The sequence below is a fragment of the Aythya ferina genome, assembly GCF_964211825.1.
Source record: "Aythya ferina genome assembly, chromosome: 9".
NCBI lineage: Eukaryota > Metazoa > Chordata > Aves > Anseriformes > Anatidae > Aythya > Aythya ferina.
This window is the reverse complement of record NC_140305.1, coordinates 17484161-17505833: the sequence shown is the minus strand read 5'-3', so window position 1 is coordinate 17505833 and position 21673 is coordinate 17484161. Positions and strand designations below refer to the sequence as shown.

The window sequence follows — 21673 nt, the reverse complement described above, 5'->3', positions numbered from 1 at the left end:
TCTCAGGAAACTAATTTCCACATCAGAGTGCAGTGAACTATGACACTTGGCTTAAGAGAGCACCAGTAGCCTTCTATCCTGTGTGTGGAACAGCACACGGAGCAGCACAGAGCAGACTGCAGGTCTGTGCTGGCTCCAAGCCACGCTAACAATAACGTGTTCTGCAAATGCCTCTCTAGTCGTGCATATTTTAAAACATAATTTTAATAACTGAAGGCTTAATACTATACTTCCAAAGTCTTAATGTTGTTTACACAACATACAAATTAGACCAATTCTGACAAGCCCTGACCCTCTGTCAGGTGCAGTTACGAGCTTGTTCTGTAACAGCACCGGACTTTCAGGAACTGCAATAAACAAACACGTGAAATAAAAAGCCCTGTGGTGAACTCCAACCAGGGCAGTAGATCAACTGGAAGCTGTCTGCCTGCTGCAGAGCACTGCTCCATCTTCTGTGATGAATCACCACCTTGTGCATGGCATTAAAAAACATGAGGCAGAGAGCAAAAAGGGTGTTATCTAGATGTAATGAACTCCTGAACTGACGTGGAGAAAGTGGCATGCTGACAAGGTGTCATCAGCTATGAAGCAGGACAGGCCCCCTCACCTCTGAAGCCCAGTGATAGGTATCACAAAAAAACCACTGCTATCTGAAGCAGGATCTGTGGAGCCAGCCGTGCATGGTTGCCCCATTAACATTTCATGTGCAAAGAGATGAGGCTGCGAATGCTTAAAAGTCTCCCAGTGGCTAAACTGCAAGGCTTTTCTATTTTCTTTAATTGAAGAGTTAGCACGCAAGCCTGTGTGCGCACGTAATCTTCAGCCTGGAGATTTCAAGCTGTTAGGTAAATGAAATGTTTCAATGAGAACTTTTGGGGGTTTTGTCACTGGTTCCTGCTAGCCCTTAGTAAATTAGGAATAAATACTTGCAAAGAGAGTTTCATTTTTCTTTAGCGCTATTGTGTGAAGGCATCTGGACAGATAATGCAGCCATGAAGTGGAACTCCTTTATAAAGAAGTACAAGCAGGAGCTCTTCTGAGGCTTGCAGGCAGAACCCTGCAGCTTCATACCAGTAGTCAGCAGTATTTCAAACAGTGAGAGGATAATGGTCGCTCTGGAAGGTGAGAATGGGATTTCAGGGGTGGGATTTCCAAGCCAGGTGCCATTCCAGCAATTGTGACCACAGCTGGCTGCAGGAGTCTCAGAGAAGGGAGGCCTGGGTCAGATCACACATAAAGACTTTGTGCATCTGTATGGTTGTAAAAAGGTTTTTAAAGTGGGGAATGGATATAATCTCCAACTGCTACCAGGAGGACTTGCTAAAAAGATGCAGGGCAGTATCAGCCAGACATGTTGTGGACAGACAACTGATTTTTCAGTGTGTGAGTGCCTACAAATCCCAGGTATTCTGCTTCACTTTCATTTTTCCTCACTTGTAATTAAGAGAATGTGGATTTCTCTAGTGCTTTTATGCTCACCTTGAAACACTGAACCACTCTGGTTGTTAAAGGGTGCTCAGTGGTTTTTAAAAAGCCAAGTTCCTTTGAGACATCTGGCAGCAGGACATATCAGTGTCTTCATCAGCTGCTGGTTTAGTTTTTTTTAATGTGATTCAAAGTGCTGCAAGGTGCTAATCAACTTATTTTTTAGTCTGTCCTGCCCTCTTGTGAAACCAGATGTTGCGCTTAAACCCTGAGAAGGGAAAGTGAACCCAACCAGTGTTATCCGGAGATGAGAAGCTTACAAAAAAAAGTAATGCAATCTGCACAAATGGAGAAAAGTCTGCTATGTCTACGGTCTTTCTTATGCATTCCTTCAACACAGACAAGTCTTTAAAGGCATGTCTTCTTTAAATGCCACCCCACTGTAATGGCTCTTGCTAGCTACCACCATCCACCCTGCCCCTCAGCTGAGCTCCAGCCGTTCAGAGCCTTCCTGCTTTGTGAATTAATGTAAGGGACAAAAGCAGCGAGAGAAGAGATGAGGAGAGGAGGCCGGGCAGCCCCGCAGCTCGCACGCAGCCACCGGCAGCGGCTCTTTCAGCATTGGACAGAGCTCTGCCGAGCGGCTGGGACAGGATGGGAGAGCAAACTCCCAGGGCTGTGTCAGGCACCAGAAACACTTCCAGGGGCACACAGCGTTGGGCCAGACCTTGCTGAGATCCGGGAGAGTTTCATCACAGGTAAAGCAGCACTGGTGAAGGGCCATAAGAAGAAACCACATCAGCTTCCCTGGGGAAAAGCCTCTCCAGAATGTAGCTCTGGCTGGATGGGGACTTCAGGAATGCTCTCCTCTGATGATAATTCAGATAACCCAGTGGAAATTTAAATATTCACTTATAAACCAGTATAAAAATAACACTCCCCATCTGTTTAACTAGTCTTGGTCTGTCTTGTAACAGTTCACTGACCATCTGTTACTGTGGCGTAGAGAGAGACATTATGAATCCACTTGACTGTACGCATTTCAGACTTGGGTTTATTTTTGGTTGCTACTACATATGGACCATGTTCTGTTACTCTCCATGTGTTTGTTCACAAGGACTTCTCGGCACAAGTTTCCCTAGGAGGGGTGTTTCAGAATGGGGGAAGAAGGAGAAGAAAAGCAATTAATTTTCTACTTCAACAATAATAAATAGTTTCTAATTTGGATCCCGTCTCACTCCCTCTTCTCCCAGCAAGCTGCGTGGATGGATGAAGCAGCCAGGGGAGGGTGGCAACTCAGAGACGAGCTGTGCGATTAATGAAGTCGCTGTCAGGCACGCATAGTAAAACTCAGGCAAAATGAATCACTTCAGAGTTCTCTTGTTGGTGTTTCTCCCCCATCGTCCTCCTGCTAAAAGCTTTTGCAGGATCTTCAGGCACATGCACACAATCTCAGTCCTCGTTAGTCCCCATATCCCACAGGTGCTGTAAATTAGAGTTGAACTTTGCCAACCTGATTGGTTTGCAGGACCTGCCTGTGAGACATGCTCTTGGTTTTAGCAGCGATGCTCTCAGCAGCCCAGGCCTGAGTAGCCTCTGCACCAGGCAGAGATGAGGGAGAAGTGGCTCCTTTCCAGGAGCAAGCAGCCTTACGAGAAGGGACTGGTATTTGGCCAGGCTCCTTTGAGCTGCAGAGCACCATTTGTTGCCACATCTGTGGTGCCTGGCTGTCTTGTTGACCCTTACTGAGTTCGAGGTTGGTGAAAAGCATTGGAATCAATTTGTTCTGAAGATCATCGTGTTGTCCCTTGTGGACAGCCTCCAGGAAAGGGCTCTGCAGTCCCCAGAGCTGTATGGGGTGCTGTGTGACAGCGCTGGCTGTTCTTCCTGCCTCTGTTTTACAACAGGGTAAGTTCATTCATGTCTGTAGTCCTCCTGCTGTTGGCTGGCACGAGGTGGAAGTGAAACTTCCACCGCCTAACCACGTATTAGCTAGGCAGCCATGCGTCTGCTAAGTGATTAAAGTAAATATTGATGTAGTCTCCATTCCTTTCATAGAAGCGTTTTAGAAAGGCTGCGCAGATGATGCAGAAACGTTCCAGGACTCAGTCTGTACCCATCGCTCATAAAATGTTCCATACTTTCTTTGTAAGCTAGTTTATTTAGACAAGCAACAGCGTTAATTCAGGCATCACCTGATGCTCCAAGGGAATCTAGCTCAGCTCTACATCAGCCAGAAACCATCACGACTCCTTTTGTCAGAAACCCTTCTAGCACACACAAGTGCGCTGGGGAAAAATACAGCCATGATAAATGTTGCCCTGGGGGAAGTGACACGAATACCTAGATGAAGCAGTACGTCGGTGAGCTGCTGTTTCCAGTCTGGGGAAGAGTTTCATGGTCCTAACAGGGCCCACAGTATTACTGACTGTTAAGCAGGAGTGGGCTCCTATGCAGGGTGGCCAAGCAACTGAATCCTTCCCGCTGGGGACTGATACGGGTTGTGTGTGTGTAAGAAAACAATAACAGACACGTAGACCAAATAGGATTATGGCTGTGCATTAATTATAAACTAATTAACCCCCTTGTTTTTAGGTGAGGCCTTCTTTATAAAAATCAGGTGGAAGGATTTCTTACATATATGACTTCCCAAAGCTTTGTTAACATCTCACCACCTTTAATCCCTCTCTGTTTTTTGCTTGTATTTAGTAATCTATCTGAATTAGCAGTGGTGTGACCCATTCTCTGCAGAGGCCAGGCTGCCAGCTTATAGAAATTACTGAAACGAGGCGCCAAAGTAATGTAAGGACAAATGCCTCCTCGTACAGATTGGCATGAACACTGGAGGCAGCATTTGAGCGTAATATTGACTAATTATTTAACCATGAGTGGCAGCTCTGAACATTGTGTTCTTTTTGCTTCGCTTCCCGCATTTACTGTGAATCTAATTACGAAGGGAACAAGTATTTCTTCTCAGGTCGCTGAAAACACAGCAGCTAGCTTTGGGAAAGTGCATGGGATGCAAAGTGGAGGCAGCCGTGAACTGCGCGTCAGCTCGTTGTTGTACTAGAGCTAGTACTAGCGTGCTTCACTAGTACTCGCTGAGCAGAGCGAGCAGGTGTTGGTGGGAATCTGCTCTGCAAATCCAAAAGCTGCCAACAGGAGAAAAATAGATCTTGGACTAAAAATACATAGTTTGAAATGAGCTGCTCTGATTATTGAGAATGTGATTTTTTTATTTATTTTTTTTTACATTATATTGCTTGGTTTCGTTGTTCCTGTCCAGAAGGCTTTCTTTTTAATGATAATTCTTTCTGTGATATCAACAAGAAGCGTCCTCAGTTGGATGCATTTCAGCAGGGGTCTTGTATATCAGGAGATAAGACCCCCAAGTGAGGAATGTAAGCTTCTGGCATTTACTTGCTGTGCACTTTCTCCCTACTGTAGAGGGGAACTTTTCTGAATTGAAAGCAATATGTAAGCATAGTAATTATCTGGACCCACAAAACGATAGGAAAAAATCTTCAGTTCAGGCTTGAGAATGCAGATGGTCATCTCATTCTTTCCCTTCCCACTATCTTTTGGCCTCCTCACCCATGTGGTGAAAAAAGTAGATTTCAACTCCTAAATTGGTTAAACACCAAGCGTGGCAGTAAGGAGGGGATTAATTTTTAGGTGCAGCATTGACGTTTGTGACACCCTGAGCAATGAAACGTGTATCTAATGAGATTTGAGTCTGATCCTATGTATTCTGCATCCCCTGAGAAAGCAGTTGTCTCATCAGGTGGGTTTGTACATTCAGGTTGGACTCACGACATGGACCTCAGTGGAGATTTGCATCCTGGAGTTACCCTAAACAAACCCCTCTTTGTGCTGAGGCATGAAAGCTCGATGGCTCAGCTTTTACTTGAAAAGCATCCTGTTGAGGTGGCCTTGTGCTTCACCACAGTCCTTTGAAGAAAGTCCGCCTTGACTGTTGGGTTTGTCTGGTTCAGAGGAGCATGGTTTTAGCTCAGCCCAGAGGTGAACTGTGAAACCCGAGTGCTTGCATCCTCCCTGGCCACGTGCATGGTGTTGGGATCTCCAAGGGCACTCATCTGCCCCAGCTTGTTGTGGGGCTGTCAGCTCAGCCTCTCCGTGACTTGCTGCTTTTCTCTTCCACAGCTAAAAAGGCCCCTTGGAAGGTTTTGTTTGGCCCTAAGGCTCATTCAGGGAGTTTTGGGAGGCAGCTGGAGGACAAGTGCCCCAGTGGTGGAGCACAGCGTGCTGGATTGCTCACCAGACCCCAACATCCCCCCTGCAAGCTTCTGGGCTGATGAGCACAGCAGGATAAGGGTGTCATTGGGTAAAAGACCACACTGCTGCTGCCTTGAGGGGCATTCTTGGAGGCTGGAGTCATGTGCAGTGTAAATATATCCTCCTACCCTTTCATCTGGAGTCAGATGATGCCAAGCTATTATATTAAACGCTGTGTTGTAGTGTGTACTCTGTGGATGACTTTGTGAATGATACTTTTTTCCACAGTAAATCAGGTGGAAATCCCCTAGCTCTTGATCAGGGTGTTAATACCAACCATATCTCTTGCTTCCTTTCCATTAAGCTTTATTGAGTTAGCTATGGTCGCTACTTGCCGATTTTCCTCTGTGAGAAATCTACTGGCTTTCTTTCCTGGAAGTGCCCACTGGATGTTTTTAACTACAGAGGTTACTGAGACATGCCAAGACCAAGATGTCAAGGTTGGCCTTGAACGTTTGTCTCCGCACTACCGGCAAATTTATTTCTCAAGCAAAATGATTGCCAAGAACCCATTAGATAACTTGATGTCTTTTGTTGCTGGTTATTTCCAAAGTCTGCTACAGGGCTCGGATCCCAAAAATCACTTTTAATAAACTTGCAGTTGCTTTGTTTGTTTGTTTTAATTTAAGGTACAATTTCTGCAAACACAAAGCTGCACCGCTTTCTCTTTGCCCTTGATGCTGAGTTGGTTGTGCATATTAATTAAGGGCCATTAGCAGAGTAAGTGCAGAGCAGTGCAGAATGTGACTGAGCACATGTGCTGTGCTGCAGTCTGCAGCGTTCTGTGGTGCACCACTTTTTGATGGGATTTGAAAAATTACAGGTGAAAACACACTCTTCCTTTATTAGCCACTATTATTAGAACCATATGGCTTGAGCTGAGGAATAAATTGCGCCTGGCATGTATCAACCTAGCATGTCTCTGCAGATGAATATCATTTTTGAAGTGTAGACTAAAGGGGAAATGAAGGTGGGTTAGTGTTTTAAGCACAAATAGACCAGGAAGGAGATGCTGGCACTGCCTCACATTTTTAAGGCCATGCCACTGGCTTGCTGGAGGATGATGAAGCAGTGCAGGCAAGTTCTTTGTAGGAATGCTGCCGTACTGACATACACTTGCACGCAACTTTTTGTATTCCCTCATAAAGTGAGAATCCTCCTTGTTTGTGTAGAGCTCAACACGTGATGCAGAACACGAATCCGGGGAGGGTATTTGCATGTTGGCGTGCTGCTGCTGGGCAAAGGTCAAGATGAGACCTTGACCACCCTTGCCTGGCTTGTCATGGAAGAAGAATGTGCGCTGTCACACTGCATAAGATTCTCTGGTTTTGAGAAGAAACACAAATCCTCCTATCTCTAAGTAGCCTAATCGCAAATCACCTGGACTCAGGGAGGAAGTTAGGCTTTTGACATGCTGTTTAGTATTTTAATGTTTTGTGCTGCATGTATTTTGTACAGTCCATCATCACAGTGATGGTCCCTCTTAAAGACAGGAGCCGAGAGTAGGTGGAAACCACAGATCTGGTCTGCCCTGGAGATTATGTGAGTTTCCCCTTGCCTATAGGGTATGGTGAGTACAAGCACTGTGGACAGACAAGACTTGTGCTGTGCTATTACTAGGAAAATGAAACGCTACTTCCTCATTCTCCAGAATTAACTGCATTTAATAGGTCCTCAAACATATACTGTGTTTTCCTCCTTTGTGGGACAAAGAAGTTTGTGAAGCAATCTAAGTCAGTTCCAGATCTGTTCTCTCTTGTTTTTTCTTGGAGGTGTATGGGCTTGTTAATGTCTGCTGCCTTCAGAGTTTAATTAAGTCCCCGTTGGTACTGAAGGGCATTTGACCAGGCCTGCAGCCTCGCTGTGCAGGTAAGGCTGGGGAAGCAGCTGCTGCTTCACCTTGTATGCAGTGCAGGGACAGGCAGCATCCCGGGGCGAGCAGAATCCCACTCCCGACTGCCATCCCTCACCCAGCTGCCATCGTGGGAGAGCCTCATCGATCCGGCAGCAGCCACCGCCGGCCTGACATCAAATGGGAGCTAAAAATACCACCGGGTGGAAAGAAATAAGCGACACGTAAATATAAATCCCTAATGCCTCAGCAGGGAGCATTGCATTTCCTAACCATTCAGTCAAATTGTTTAAAGATTGATTAATACTGGAAAGCTTCTCGCTTCCACCTTGGTCACCGGTCTCTCCTCACCACAAGGCTTTTAGGGGCAGGCAGAGGTTTTCCTTTCCTACTCTCCAGCAGCACAACCCTTGCACATATGCCCTTGCTAACGAGGTGCAGTGGTGGGAGCTGCGCTGCCTCCTGCAGCAGCTTCACAAAGGTTTGGGCAGCAGCAGGGAGCTGGAGGGCACAGCGCTGCATTGCTGCCTCCACGCCAGCACAGCTCCCACGAAGTCAGCCCACTGCTTGCACCGCCCGGCCTCGCCACCCACCCTTCCGCGTGGCACAAGTTGAACGAAACAACGCGACGGAGAGAAAACGGCGAGAGTGTTTCTTCCCATACCATCATCTGGCTGCCTTTGAAAGCGAAAGGCCAGCGAGCTTTCTTTCCTGGGGAACCGCGTGCCGAGCAATCGCGCTCCATTGTTGCCGGCAGATTTGTTTGTGCGCGCTCCAGCCGGGAGGAACGGCGCTCGCGGGGCGAAGAAGCTGGTGCAGAGCGAGCGAGGTGGGAAGAGGGGAAGGAGCCAGCGAGTGGCAGTGAAATCTGCCGGGGCTTCGCCACGTTCCCTAGCAACCCACGGCCCCGAGAGCCGCTCGCGACGTCTCCTCTTTATCAGCGCAGCTGCATGCGATGTACCAGCCTCGCCGGGGTCTGGCTCGCGCTATTTTGGGTTTAGAAACCGAAGCGTGTGATTGCAGCGCTGTCATGGGCATAAGGGCTTTTGGATTGCTCTCTTGCACAGATGGGAGCAATTCATGGGGAGGGCTGGGAAAGTGACTTTCTGTTCTTGCTTGAATGTTGTCTGGTGCCGGCTAGTAAATACCATCTTGTGGCTTAAAGATGTTGCGATGAGTAGATGAGACAGCTCCCCTGCCGTTCCTCTTCCCCGTAAGGTGGCATCGCAGGGATGGGCTCGCATGGATGTTTCTGGAGTAACTCCCTTTCCTGCCAGCTGCTGCAGACACATGAGGGCCTTTGCACAAGAGGCACGTGGAGCGTTTTGCTGTCTGGGGCACTCGTGCTCATTTACTGCATGCTTCCTGGCCAGGCTCACTGCACCCTGAGAGGCTTTAGTGGGGATTCAGCACCGAGTGCCAGGTGAGCATTCCCAGGAACCTGGGCAAGACAAAGCCTCCATTTGTCTAACGAAGTATTTACAGCCCACGCAGTGGGTCCTCTGAATTTCAGCAACCTTATGTACCAGAAGTCTAAGCTGGAGACACAATGTTTTGGAGACGGTAAAAGAAGGGCAGTCACTGTGCCTGTTTAGGACCCAGCTTCTTTGTCATACCACGTCTGAGCAAAGTTTCTTTGATTTAGAGTCTGGAACAAAACCATAAAGCAACTTCACACATGAGCTTCCCTTCCTGTAAGCAGCTTCAGCCCTGAAGATGATCCATAGGGCCTTCAGCTGGCTTTGCTCAGCTCCGTTGCAGAATCTGTCACAACCGTTATCACAATCACAGAAGCATAAACAATAAGGCTGGAACTCACTCGAAGATCTGTCTGCTGCTCAGAGACAGGATCAACTCTGCCTAAGCCATTCTTCAGAAATATTTGTTCCTACTCAGAAAAGCCTCTGTGATGGAAATTACAGCTTCTCCCCAGGCAATGTCTTCCAGCACTTTGCTGTCCTCGCTGTTTCTCCTCCTCCACACTGCAAACCCCCTCAAAATGCCAGGGTGATTGTCAAATATGTGTCCAGCACAAGGAGGGGACGTGAGTCCCCTGATTAATAGCGTAACACAAATGCGGAGGGGCAGGAGGGGCAGGAAGCATAGACAGGAGATTACGTAGTTGTGTAGAGTTTGAGGTTCACAGCATTTTTATAGATAAGCTTTTGAAATCTTTTTTTTTTTTTTTTTCTTTTTTTTTTTTTTTTAATAAGTTACCCTGGGAAAAATGAAGGTAGCTGAGAAGGAAGGTGGAGGAGGCCTGCTTCCTGTGAGGTCTGCTCCAAAGGGCAACTGGCTCCTCAAATGGAGCAAGGAGAGAAGAAGCCCTGAAGACCAGGTTGGTCTAATCTGAGAAGTAGTAGTGGTAGTTTATGAAAGCCAGACTGAGAGGGGCACCGCAGTTAGCAAAAGGGACTTTAGCTAAGTAAGCCCTAGAGTGTCACCTGCAAGGAAGCAGGTTTCAATAACCCATATCCCCAGAGAGAGTGGGGTCTAAGTCTGCAGTGCTTGCTTTTGGTCTGGCAGACTGGGAGCCGGTTTTCTCCCTGTGTTGACCTCGTTGACTCAAATAGTGCCTCTCGAGCAGCCCATGTACACCTGAGTACTTGCTCACTTTGGCACCCTGAGCTAGACCCTCTGCTGCTGTGTAAATCAGCGAGTTCCCTCGAGCGACTGATTTGCACCGTCTGAAAGTCTAGCCCATCCTCTACAAGTAAATTCTGCAAGCAGAATTATATTTATCTCTTTGTTCTTCCCCTTCAGCCTTTGCTCAGTCAACCTGCGAGCTGCTTAATCATTAAAAAACAGAAGGGGGCTGCTGCTGTTGTTGTGGTTGAACAGGACACGAACACGTTTCGTGGACAAAGTGAGCTTTTAAATACATCAAAGTGGCCCAGGCACGATGCTGTGTCCTGCCACAGCCCTCGGCCTCCTCAGCCCTAATTGCACATGCCACCGCCTCCTCCAGTGCGCCCCATCCTGCACGAAGCACTGCTTGGCTAATTAGCGGGATAAGTTCGTCTCTAGCCCGGGAGCTATGTGGATAGCCTTCTTCGCTGCGTCTCTCTACATGGAGGAATGTTTTGACAGCTAAACATGGATCTTGTTGAGCTGTCAGTTCTGCTCACTCTCCCAAGTGTTTCTTATTTATTGAGTCATCAGGCTCTTCCTGACCTCCTCAAAGTCAGTCCCAGCCTGGCACAAAAGACAGCACAGAAATACAGCTCGAGCGTGGCCTTCTGAGCAGGGCAAGTTTCTTCAAGCATTTGATGCCTTGAACAGCGCAGATCATGAGGTCTCCAAGTCAGAGCAGTGGCTGTGCCCCCGGGCTGGCAGCGGTCTTCGAGGCTGCAGCTGGGGAAATTCACATTCCCTCCCTTCGCACACAGCCTGTGTGGCTGCCAAGGTCTCGGGTTTTTTTAAGAGGCCAGTGGCAAAGCAGGGGACCAGGGAAAGGAGCAGAATGGCCCTGAATCCAGCAAGCTTTGCATCCACTTCTGGCTCCTAGTGCTGAGCTAAGACCCCCTGCTCTTCATTCCAAACCTGATCTGGCTTGGAGGTCGGAGGTACTTCTGCAGGATAACAGCCCAATCACCACAGAAAAAGCACCTCTGCTGTTATCATCTGGGGCATTGTGACCACAAAGTAGTTCTGTGTTTGAAAAGTGTGCCCCTGGTGGATGTGGGATCACACAGTAGGTGCAGCAGGGGAAGCAAAGGGCAACCTCTGACCTTTGAACCCTTCACTGGGGAAATCAAGTGAGCCCGTGGGTACTGCTGTGCTCTGAGTGCCCTCTCACCCTGATGCCCCAGCAGAAGCACATGTGCATGTATCCAGAAGCATTTGACCAATCCCACCATCTGAAACTGGTCATTTTTTGGTTAGCATTCGGTAGTTCCTGTATGGGGGAGCTGATTCAGTAAAATTAGCAGATGCTGATACCTCACATTTGCTCTTGCTTTCCTGCCTGCTCCCTGTTCTGAGGATGCAGGTAGTAGGATGCATCCTTCTGTTTCGTACTGCTCCATTGCACATTGCTCCTCCCTGAGCCACTCTCCTTCATGCACAGGATGCACACAGCTGGCTCTCCATGGGCTCTTGCCAGCTCTGGAAGCTCCTAGCCATGTTGCACTTTATTCTCCTTCCTTTCTGGCTCGTCATATCCTCTCCTCCAACACCAGGGTATGTCTCAAATCCCCTACTGCACACTGCCTTCGGAGTGCCCTTCCTCTTTTTGCCAACACTTCTCTCTTGCCTTTGTAGTTCTTCCTTTTTTAACTGTTATTTTTGTGTTGGAAAAGGTTGTTTTGCTCTTTACCCATGTTGCCAGTGCCCTCATTCTAGCTCTGACCTTGACCTCACTGCTCCTGCAGCTCTTCTCCGTGGGCCGTCTCCTTCTCTCTCTGCAAGCAGGATCACCGCAACAGCACAGGCAGCTCAGATCTTCACCACTGTGCCTGCACGTTGCAAAGACCCCTTGAATATTTAATACCCACAGTGAAGCTTCCTGCAGCATTTTTCTGTAGCCTATAAACCCTGCTTCTTTGCCTCCCTGGCACAATTTGACCACCAGGTGGGATGTGCTGGGTCCACTGCCCGTGGTTCCTTCCAAGGGAAAATCATCCCTCGTCTCTTGCTGCCCTTTGCTCGGCTCCCACCTCCCACTGCTTGTGGGAAATTCCTAAGCAGGGGCAGTGTTTCAAGGGAGGCTTGAAGCTTTTATCTGACTAATACTTAACTGCCCTGGACTGTATTACAGGAGAATTATGACTTTGTTGAGAAATTTCTACTGCTGTGAGCCAAATGAGAGATCATTTTCATAAGTACATTGGATGAAATAAATGATCATCTAGATGACAGGCATTTGCCCTGGCCTTTTCCCCAAGTGCAGTATAGAATTTGGCACCGCTTTGTTCTGAAAATATTATTTCTGATTATCCTGGGGTAATTGATAGTAAAACATACACAAGTCCCTTCTAGAGCAGCAGTGCTCAGGCTATTGAGATGAAACTCACTGGGGACTGCAGCCTTTCACTCTCTCCTGCTTCCTTTCTTGTGCATTACTCCCTCTGCCCCTGATGGGACTGTTTAGCCTTACTACCTTTTCCCTTAGTGCTAATGTATCGTATCCTCTGCCTGATAGTGCTTGGCATCAGAGAAGCATCTCCAAGTACATCTAATGCCTCGTGGATATAGGATGCACCACGAGCTTGCTGCTGAACGCTTTCCTGGGCTGTAACATAGGCAGAAAGCATTTCATCTGCAAGCAAACTGTCCACTTCTGATGGACACCCCTGTTTCACCAAAAGAGGAAGAGATCTTTGAAAAGTTTTTAATGACCGGTCATTACGATCAACTGCAGTCAGGTAATTTTGTTAAGAGGCCACTGTCATAGCTGGGGCTGGGGATGCAGAGAGGCCAGGGCTTGCTGGTAGAAGTGGGGTATGGGAGCTGCTGCGAGTTACCACTCACGTCCAGGGAGATTGTTCTGCTTGAATTAAATTGCAGATGGTCATTGCAAATGGCACTTGATGGGATGTTAGATGGCTGAGCTGGGATTCAGGCAACTTAGAGGTACCTGGAGAGGGCTCTTCATGAGGAGAATTAATTGTTCTAAATGCAATAAAGCTTCAGTATAAAGCAATTCAGCAACAAAACCATCCAACCATCCACGTAGATGGGATAAAATATAGAGACACTCTAATTGAGGCAGAAATTAGGGAATGAATTCTGATCTTTACTGCTTTGTCTTGAGCTGTAGCACTGCCCTTTTAATACTCTTCTCCATGATCTTTCACCGCAACGTCCTAAGGTGCAAGCAAATGAGCTGTCCTTTGACTTTGACAAATAGCAATCTATCTTCTCATTACTATTTGCAAATTCTCTTTTCTCTTGCATCACTAGAAAAGGTATCCATCCATTTGGATGTATTTTGTCACCTTCGAAGTGTGGCTTGGCTGAGGAGCCAGGCAGTTATATGGCTTGGGCAGAATCCAGCTGTCTGGACAGTCTGTTAAATTTCTGCCTTCTCTCCCTTGACTCGGTCACCTGGGAGGCTGAAAGTCAAATGAAGACTCGTACTCAGTGCTTACGCTGTCTGACGTCTTCGGAGCTCCCCATCCACTTTCCAAAGGAACTCGTGTTGTTAAAAGGGCTTGGGGCCATGCAGTAACCACTTCAAGAGGTGCGGGCTGTGCAAACCTAAAAGAAAAACAGCAAAGATCTTGCAACTGCACATGAGGGAAAGAGAAGAGATGATTTGGGGATCAGAACATCGGGATCAGAACAGTAAAACAGAGAAATCTTCCTGTCCTGAGAAAAAGAAGACATTTCGGAGTGCTGCAGGAATATAATTTGCTTTTGCCACACTATTGTTTTAGCTAATATTATTCTTACAGCTTTTATTTATATAACAAGACACCTCCTGGGCAGCTGAGGGGCATGTTGGGAGAGCAGTGTTTCTTTTGAAGACATTATAATCTTACAAGACAAAACGTAGACACATTGAGTGGAAGGAGGCACAACTTGGCAACCAAAGATAATTAATAATAGTTATAATTTGTACTCATTCAGCATCTTTCATTCAAGGATCTCAAAGCATTTTGTAATCATGAGTTCATTGAGGCTCTCAAAGTCTCTTGAGACAGCCAAGCATTATGAAGACCATTTAAAACAGCAGGGTGCAGGATCAGACTGGTTAAGCATATTGCTGAGGATAAAATTCAGGAATCCTGCCCTCCAATCCTGTGGATGCTGAACCAAGTGCCCTCTCTAGTCTGAGAAGCTTTTTTTCTTACTGTAGTTTATATATAAATATATATAATCTGTCAATGTTAAGCAAAATGTGTAGTCTTCATTTAAGTCACTGGTGTCCTGGGAAGTGTAATGGCCCATGTCACAGTTGACTAAAAGTGAGACTGCAGATAGTGGGTTAAACACATTTGGTTAACCATTTGTTTGCTGTTATAGTTTTCACATGAAAAAAGCTTAGATTGAAACCTGTCTTGATGATGGAAAGTGATGTGATTTTAAGTTTCTTTGTGTATTAAAACAGAAACCCATTTGCATATTTTAAGTATCTTTTCTAGCATATTCAGGCATCTGGCAAGAAAGCTATATTTAAACTGTTAATACAGTATGAATGCAAGTTTCACATGCAAAATTAGTACCATTAAAATGGTGAGATTTATTTTTCTTTTGAAACAAGTGATGCCCCAGCACTTCTGGTTTTGTTACCCGATAAGGCCCTGCAGCTGGGACAGCGTATTTTTTCAGCGGGCGACGAACCTGAACCGCAGGGCAGGTGGTGCTCCTTGCACAAACAGCCTGCCAAAGCCCCGGCACCGCCTGCTGAATGGCGGTGAGCTCCCTCGCCGCTGTGGTCCACCGGGGAGGGCCCTGCACCCGAGGCGTGTGTACGCGCGCCCGTCGCGTCGCTTCTCGTCGTCTGCGAGAATGGTTGAGCTCTGCCTTGGTGAAGTGCTTTACCAGTGAAAAACTTCAGAAAGAGCAAAGCTCAGTTATTTCCTCGCGGGTTCGGGATGCTTCTGGAAGGATGGGGTTTGGAAGGAGAGTCCTTTTTAAAAGTGGTTTTATTGTGGTGATGAATTGTTCGGGCTAATTGTGTCCGGTGCGAGCAAACCCATCTCTTTTCATCATTATGAATTTTGGAGCATTCTCATTTTCACCAGGTGTGTCCCTGTGCTTGACCTATGAGATAGGGATGTGGCTTGGTTGGTTGGGAGACCACAAGCCACTTCAGGGTGCCAGCTGCTGTGACCAGAGTCCCCCACAGCCCTGGGTCTTTCAGTAGTGCTAGCATGGATTTACAACAATGTTCTGTACGTCATCTCCCCAGAGAAGAAGCCCTAGATGGCACTATGTACCCCGAGGTGTATAAACATGAGGACAAAAAGGTGAATTCAAGGCCATCTACAGCATTTCCCTATGCAGTTTGGGACTAAAACTTTGAGACTGTCATCTGCTATGGATGCTTATGGCTCCTGCTCTGAAGTGTGTATTTTGAGCTGCTGATAGCAGTAAATATGATGCTTAATTAATGTTTTTAAAGGCATCCACTGGAAACTTACATTATTATGACATCAAGAGAAGGGGAGTTGGTAAGCAGGCTTTAAGGTCTTTACTGCTAGTGGTGATACATGGGAATGGGAGAGTATATGACTCGGAGCCCAAAGAGATGTGGCAAGGCAAGCAGCTAGAGCAGAATAAACCTTTCTATCTTGAAACAAATAAAAGAGTAAACGTAGGACTTCCTGATCTAATTTTATGAATCAGAATTAGGTCTTACAGCTAAAAACGTAGGGCTAAAACAATGCAGTTTACTTATCCATATACTGACATAGCAGTGATGCTTCATTCTCCCTCTCAATAGTACCATGCAGCTTGTGCCTTGAATTCCTGGCTACTAAAATGTCTACCACCCAAGTAAGTAGGGTTAAGAGGAAAACAAGAAATGAAATAGCCTGCTCCCCTTTCTGTGTGAGATAAGCCTTGACAGGTAAAGTGTATTTGTGTAATGATAGAGCCAGGAGGCCCCAGGCAAGATCAGGCACTGCTGCACTTGTTTCTGTATATGCATTTAAGCAGCAACGGGACATTAACATGTAGTGCTGTGTAGGTGTTCTTATTTGAAATGCAGTTTAAATCTGCTGTTTCCGTGTTATCACATGTCAAAGATGCATTACTTGGAGATTTGTTTGTTTTGCATTTCCTAATTAGAAACAGCCAATGTTGCTCCATAAAAGCCTAGCTCATCTCCTGTTAACCCCGGGTATTGTAAACAAACCACAGTGTCCAGCAGGAACAATGACTCTCCACAGCAGAAGTGGAAGCTGTCATTTAACACAATCATGCTCAGCGCAGAAGCAAGCACCAGCCAGCGGTGTTTACAGATTATCCAACTTCGCTAACACCTAGCAGAAACAACCAGCCCTTCCCCATTCAGAACATAAGTGAGAACGTGAAGAATAGCAAGAAAAGCTATTTAGTCTGTTTGCATATAATAGAATGCAAACAATCCAAGGACAAAACAGTCATGCTTGTTTGTTACCGCGCTTGATGATTAATAAAGCAGTCTCTGTATAGTTGCTTGCATCACAGAAGCTTGGAGAGCTTTGTAGGCACTGATTAATTAACGCAGAAATATCGTTAGACCCATTTTACAGGGCAACTAAGGTTTATTTAGGGTGATTCTGTTGAATTCAGTATCAATGCACAGAGACCAAGACTTGGTTTTCATAACTGTGAGCTAAAAGCTGGATTCCAGGTAGTCAAAATAGGCAGTCTGATTTTCATAAGGCTTGGGAACTCCTCAGCTATTTAATGACTTTGCATTCTGGCTCTATCATCTGGCTTTTAAAACTACAGACAAGATGCCTGCCCGTCCACCTGTCCACGTCCCTATTTCAAAGTGTAGAAAAAAGGAGACATTTGGCCAGAATCGCAGGCTGACCAAGTTAAAGCAGACAGAAGGAATTTATTTGTATTATTATTATTATTATTACCCATATTTTGTGTAACACTGTCACAAGAGATTTTTGAAACGAGAAGCTTAGCAGGATTTGAATAGGACTGGGAATGCGCGTGAATAGCTAAGTGAGGATAGAGTTACAATAATGAAGTTTAAAAATAAAGAAAAATATCCTCTAGAGCTTTGGAGTAGTTACAAAACTGTCCTATTTCAAAGCATGCCAGTGTTTAATAAATGAGGGCTCTGCTGCCAGAGATGCCCATTCTGGATTCCTGGTTTGCTTCGGGAAGCGGTGGCAAGGCACGTGGCCTGCGAGGGGACCGAGGGCTTGCCCCGCTCGGGCTCATCCTGGGGGAAAACTCTCTTCTGCCTGCCTCAAAACTTGTGTTTTCAGGCCATTTATGTGGGCAGGAGGTCCCGGGCAGTTGGTGGGTATCCCCTCAGGGGATACAGGGCACCTTCTTCAAAGGGACTTGACAAATGGTTCTCCGAGAAGTAAACCCAGGAGTGTGCATGCGGCAGGAATCTAGGCAGAGTCGTCTTTTCAGGAATGTGTATGTACTTGGGCAGCTGTGACTTTTCACTGGGAAAATAAATCAAGAATTAATTTTTTTTTTTTTTTTCCAGTGCATCTCCTCTGTAAGAGGGTTCAGTTGGCCTTAATTACAGACTGAATTACAGCTGCAGGCAATCTTGATATTTCTTTGGGAGCTCAGCTCATGAGAGATGTGGCACCATGCTGAATTTTTTGGTCTGAAAGTTTGCGATTGTTTTGGACAGTCAATAACTTAAATGAAAAAGTATGGTCTTTGTCAGGCCATTGAACAAAAAATGTGCTGAGATGTTATTTAACTGTTTATTTAACTGATGATCAGCTTTGGTGAGTGAAGTGAAAGGAAAGTGCTAACTTCATGCATATGAACAAAAAGAAAAAAAAATGAAAAGGAAAGTAAGTATCAGTGAGAGATGTTTCTGGCTGCTTTTCAATTCCAAATTGGGCTAATTCTACCTTCTGAAAAGAAGATAATTTCCACGTTTCTGTAATTGGGAACACATAATTGAAGTTATTTTCTCTCAGAGGGAAGAAACTTCTTCTACAGCATTTGCAAATGGACAAGAAAAATGACCACATACAGTGTACTCTGAATGACAGCGCATTCATGACAGCATGATCTTCAGATGTCTTTGTAGATCTAGAGTTGTGATTTTTACCCATTCGGGTAGACCTTTATCCACAGATGGGGAAGGTTTGTGTCGGAGTATGCAGCGCACTGCCTCCAGAGCTCTCTTTTCTGGGCAGCAGAGCACCAGAGATGGCTGATTACCAGTGAGGTCTGGAGTACAGAGCACAAGCCAGAGAAGTGCTGAAGCAAATGTAAACTCCATGTACCAAAATAATTGTGCAGCCATTCCATGCGACTGCGTCTTTTGACCTGGCTTTTTAGGAACTGAACTTTAATGAGGAAGATGAGCCAGATGTTGTTGCAGCGCTTGGAGTGGCACAAGCGATTAACTCACTTCCTTTCGTTTGTAGCAGGAGATATTTTCTGCCATGGGGTTTAACCCTAGGGACGCTGGCATTTTCCTAGGCATGCCATTAATTAAGCACACAGGGCAATGTTTATTCATGAAAGCATTTGCATCTGCAAAGGCAACCACAGTTGTCATGCTCTACCCCAAGGTTGCTCTATATTTGATGGCAATAGTTAAGTTTAAATTCAGGTGCTCCTGCTCCCAAAGCACGGTCCCTCCTTGCAGACCATGGCTCTTTTCTGTTTTGTGGGTCAATTTGTCATCTCTGATGTTGCTGGGATTAGCCAGAGTGATGCTCAGAGGGTCTGGAAGGCCAGGTTGCCATTCGGCACAGGCCACAGCTCCCTGTAGCTTGGGCAGTGTCCATTAGTGTGTGCATCGAGGCATTGTGGAGAAAAGAGAATGCATGAAGATAACTGTGCTAGATTAGACAGTAAATTGGATTTCTAGACAGCCTTGATCATGGCACAGATCAGGAAAAAATAGAGGAAGTTTAATAAACAGCATAGCTCTGTTTTGTAAGGAAAGCCAGAGTTATATTTTTACCCTGACCTAACAAAGGAGGAGGAAGGAAATTGTTTTGCTGAAACAAGCAGATCTAGATCCACTAAGGATACACTTTTCTCTCTCTGTTTGTGTGCGTGCATGTCCCAGCAAACTCAACAGCATGTTCATATGCATGAAGTGCATTTTCCTGGAGGCATGTAGCCAGCATGTGCCATGCTAGGAGAAAAATGATGTGCCTGGCACTGCTTAAACGTTGGTCAAAAAAGCGTAGCATTTTAATCAAAATAAGTTAAACTGTTTTCTGACATTGTGGTTCATATTTGTTATTTTTGCTGACTGTGGATACTGGGTAAGAAATCTGCCCGGTTTAGAAAAGTGCAATGTAGATAAAATACGAGAGCAGCCTATTTCTTGTGTGTGTGAGACTACGTGGTCTCCAAAACCAGAGAAAGTCAGACAGGTCTGCAAACCTGCAGGTTTGTGTCTTTCAGTTTAAATGGCACAGCCAGAGCCCCTACTCAAGCAGACACAAGCAGGCCCCCTGATCTAGAGAAGTGGGAAGCCGGCATGAAGGAGAGGGAGCGGGGTCACACATCGCCTGCCGCGGGTGTCCCACCAAAGCCTGGCTGGCACCGGGGCCAGGAGGCTCGTGCTGATGGTGTCTGCGTGTGGGGTGCCCTTGGGTTGGAGAACAGCCTGAGCATGTCTACAACATCGAGTCTGGCCCAAGTACTCTGCAGCTGAAGACATGCGGATAGGACTCGCAGCAGCCTGGGCATGGATTTGTTTTTGCCTCAGAGCCCGCGTGTGGCAAATCACTTCAGCTCCACGCATCTTGCTTCCCTTTCTGTGAACAGACGGCAGCTCATGCCTTCTGTTTTGGTCCATTTATGTTATCAGGCCTGAGGGTAAAAGCAATGTTTTAGATGCTGTGTGGACAGAGCCCAGCAGAAGAGGCAGGAGCGTGGTGCTTGCACGTGTTCGTGCCACGCTGGTGATTGCTAACAGGGAAGAGAAAGGGGTGGAAGCCATCATCAGCTTGGGCATACCGTCCTCTCTGTGAAAAGGGAAGGAGTCCCAGTCAATGGGGTGGCGATGGTCATTCCTTTCTGCACGGAAACCGAAAGAGGATGGAATAATATTTTAAGATGCTCAGTTGCCAGATTGATTTCTCAAGCTAATAAATCCTTGGCTGCACTTGCTGTGTTAAAATATATGTTCAAGCAAGATTCATGATCAGCTCTTAGGAACAAGAGAGCAAAGGAAAAAAATGCTGTTCTTCCAAGATTAAATGCTTTATATCTGGCAGCCTTAATTGGCTTATTAATAAACCCTTTTTTCAGAGTTATGTTATTTATTATTTCTAATGAAACAGTTGTTAACTAGCCTTCTAAAAACAGTCACAAAACACTGGCCAAGGGCATCTGGTTATGCTGGGTCAAGTACCTGGCTCTGAAACTCTTAGTCATGTGAATAGCCTTATCCACACCAAAATGCTATATCCCACCAAGGTGACACTTACATGGCTTTGAAAGCAAGTGCAATTCTGTGCATCATACAGGCACGTCTCCCCATATGAAGGAAAAAAAAAAAAAAAAAAAGTTGTGGTAACCCAAACACAGCATGGTTGCATTTGTACAATAGAGTTTATGGAGCTGTGTGCGGACATTCAGGATTTCCAGATGTTCAAGAGCTTACTCAAAACAACTGCTAGGCATCTAGAAATCCTGGACTAGGGTACAAAAGCCTTGAGTACTGCTCGGGAAAAATTCTTCAGCAGAAAAATAAAACATCCCTGGGAAAACCTGACGGTATGGTTGGTTCAATCTGTATTCTCAGTCAGGGATGCTGGACACATGGCAGATAGACCTTGCACAGCCTTACAAGGACATTCATCCAGCCTGGGGCTTTTTCCAGGTTCCCTTTGTTCCAGGGGACTGTGCCACTCAGCTCCATTGTGCAATGCTGCTCTGTTAGAGAGCAAGAGATGGGCAGGCAGCAGGTACAGCTGTCCTATTGTGTGTGCAGAGCAAATCCAGCACTTCCAAGAAGTGCAGTTGTGCTACGGCACTCCTGGATGCAGCACATGTGAGGTAGGTCAGGTCAACAAGCAAAGAGGGGTGATGGTGTGCAGCTTAGCATGGCCCTAGAAAAATAAATACGACAAGGTCAGGAACGTGCAAGTGTTTGGTTTCTTGGAGTGGATGATTGAAATATTATTGCTAAGCGCCGTTTGGAGACCTCTGCATTGATTGATGTCTCATTTGAAATCTCTTTCTTGCCTGAAAGAAAAAAGGCATGAAAACATTTAGCTAATTCTCTTGCAGTGCTTTAAAGCTGCTGCTCTTGTTGAACATGACTGGCTCAATAAGGATTCGCCATTTCAGGTGTTGTCTGTGTAAGCTAGGTAGAGGTGGCCGGTGTTTTGTTTCTCTGGCAATCTTACATTTTCTCCCCATGTAAACAGGTAAAGAGCATGAAAAGTGCTTCCTAATAGGCTGATGTTCAGAAGTTTCATATATAAGGTCCAATCTTTGATGAAGAGAGCAATTGATCAATTAAACAACTTC

The 21673-nt window shown here is 46.1% G+C and overlaps 1 protein-coding gene across 28 annotated transcripts in view; it reads left to right on the top strand.

Annotated features, from left to right (window-relative positions):
* Positions 1–21673, top strand: part of LPP (LIM domain containing preferred translocation partner in lipoma) — a 381557-nt gene that overhangs the window by 273255 nt on the left and 86629 nt on the right. The window lies entirely within an intron of this gene.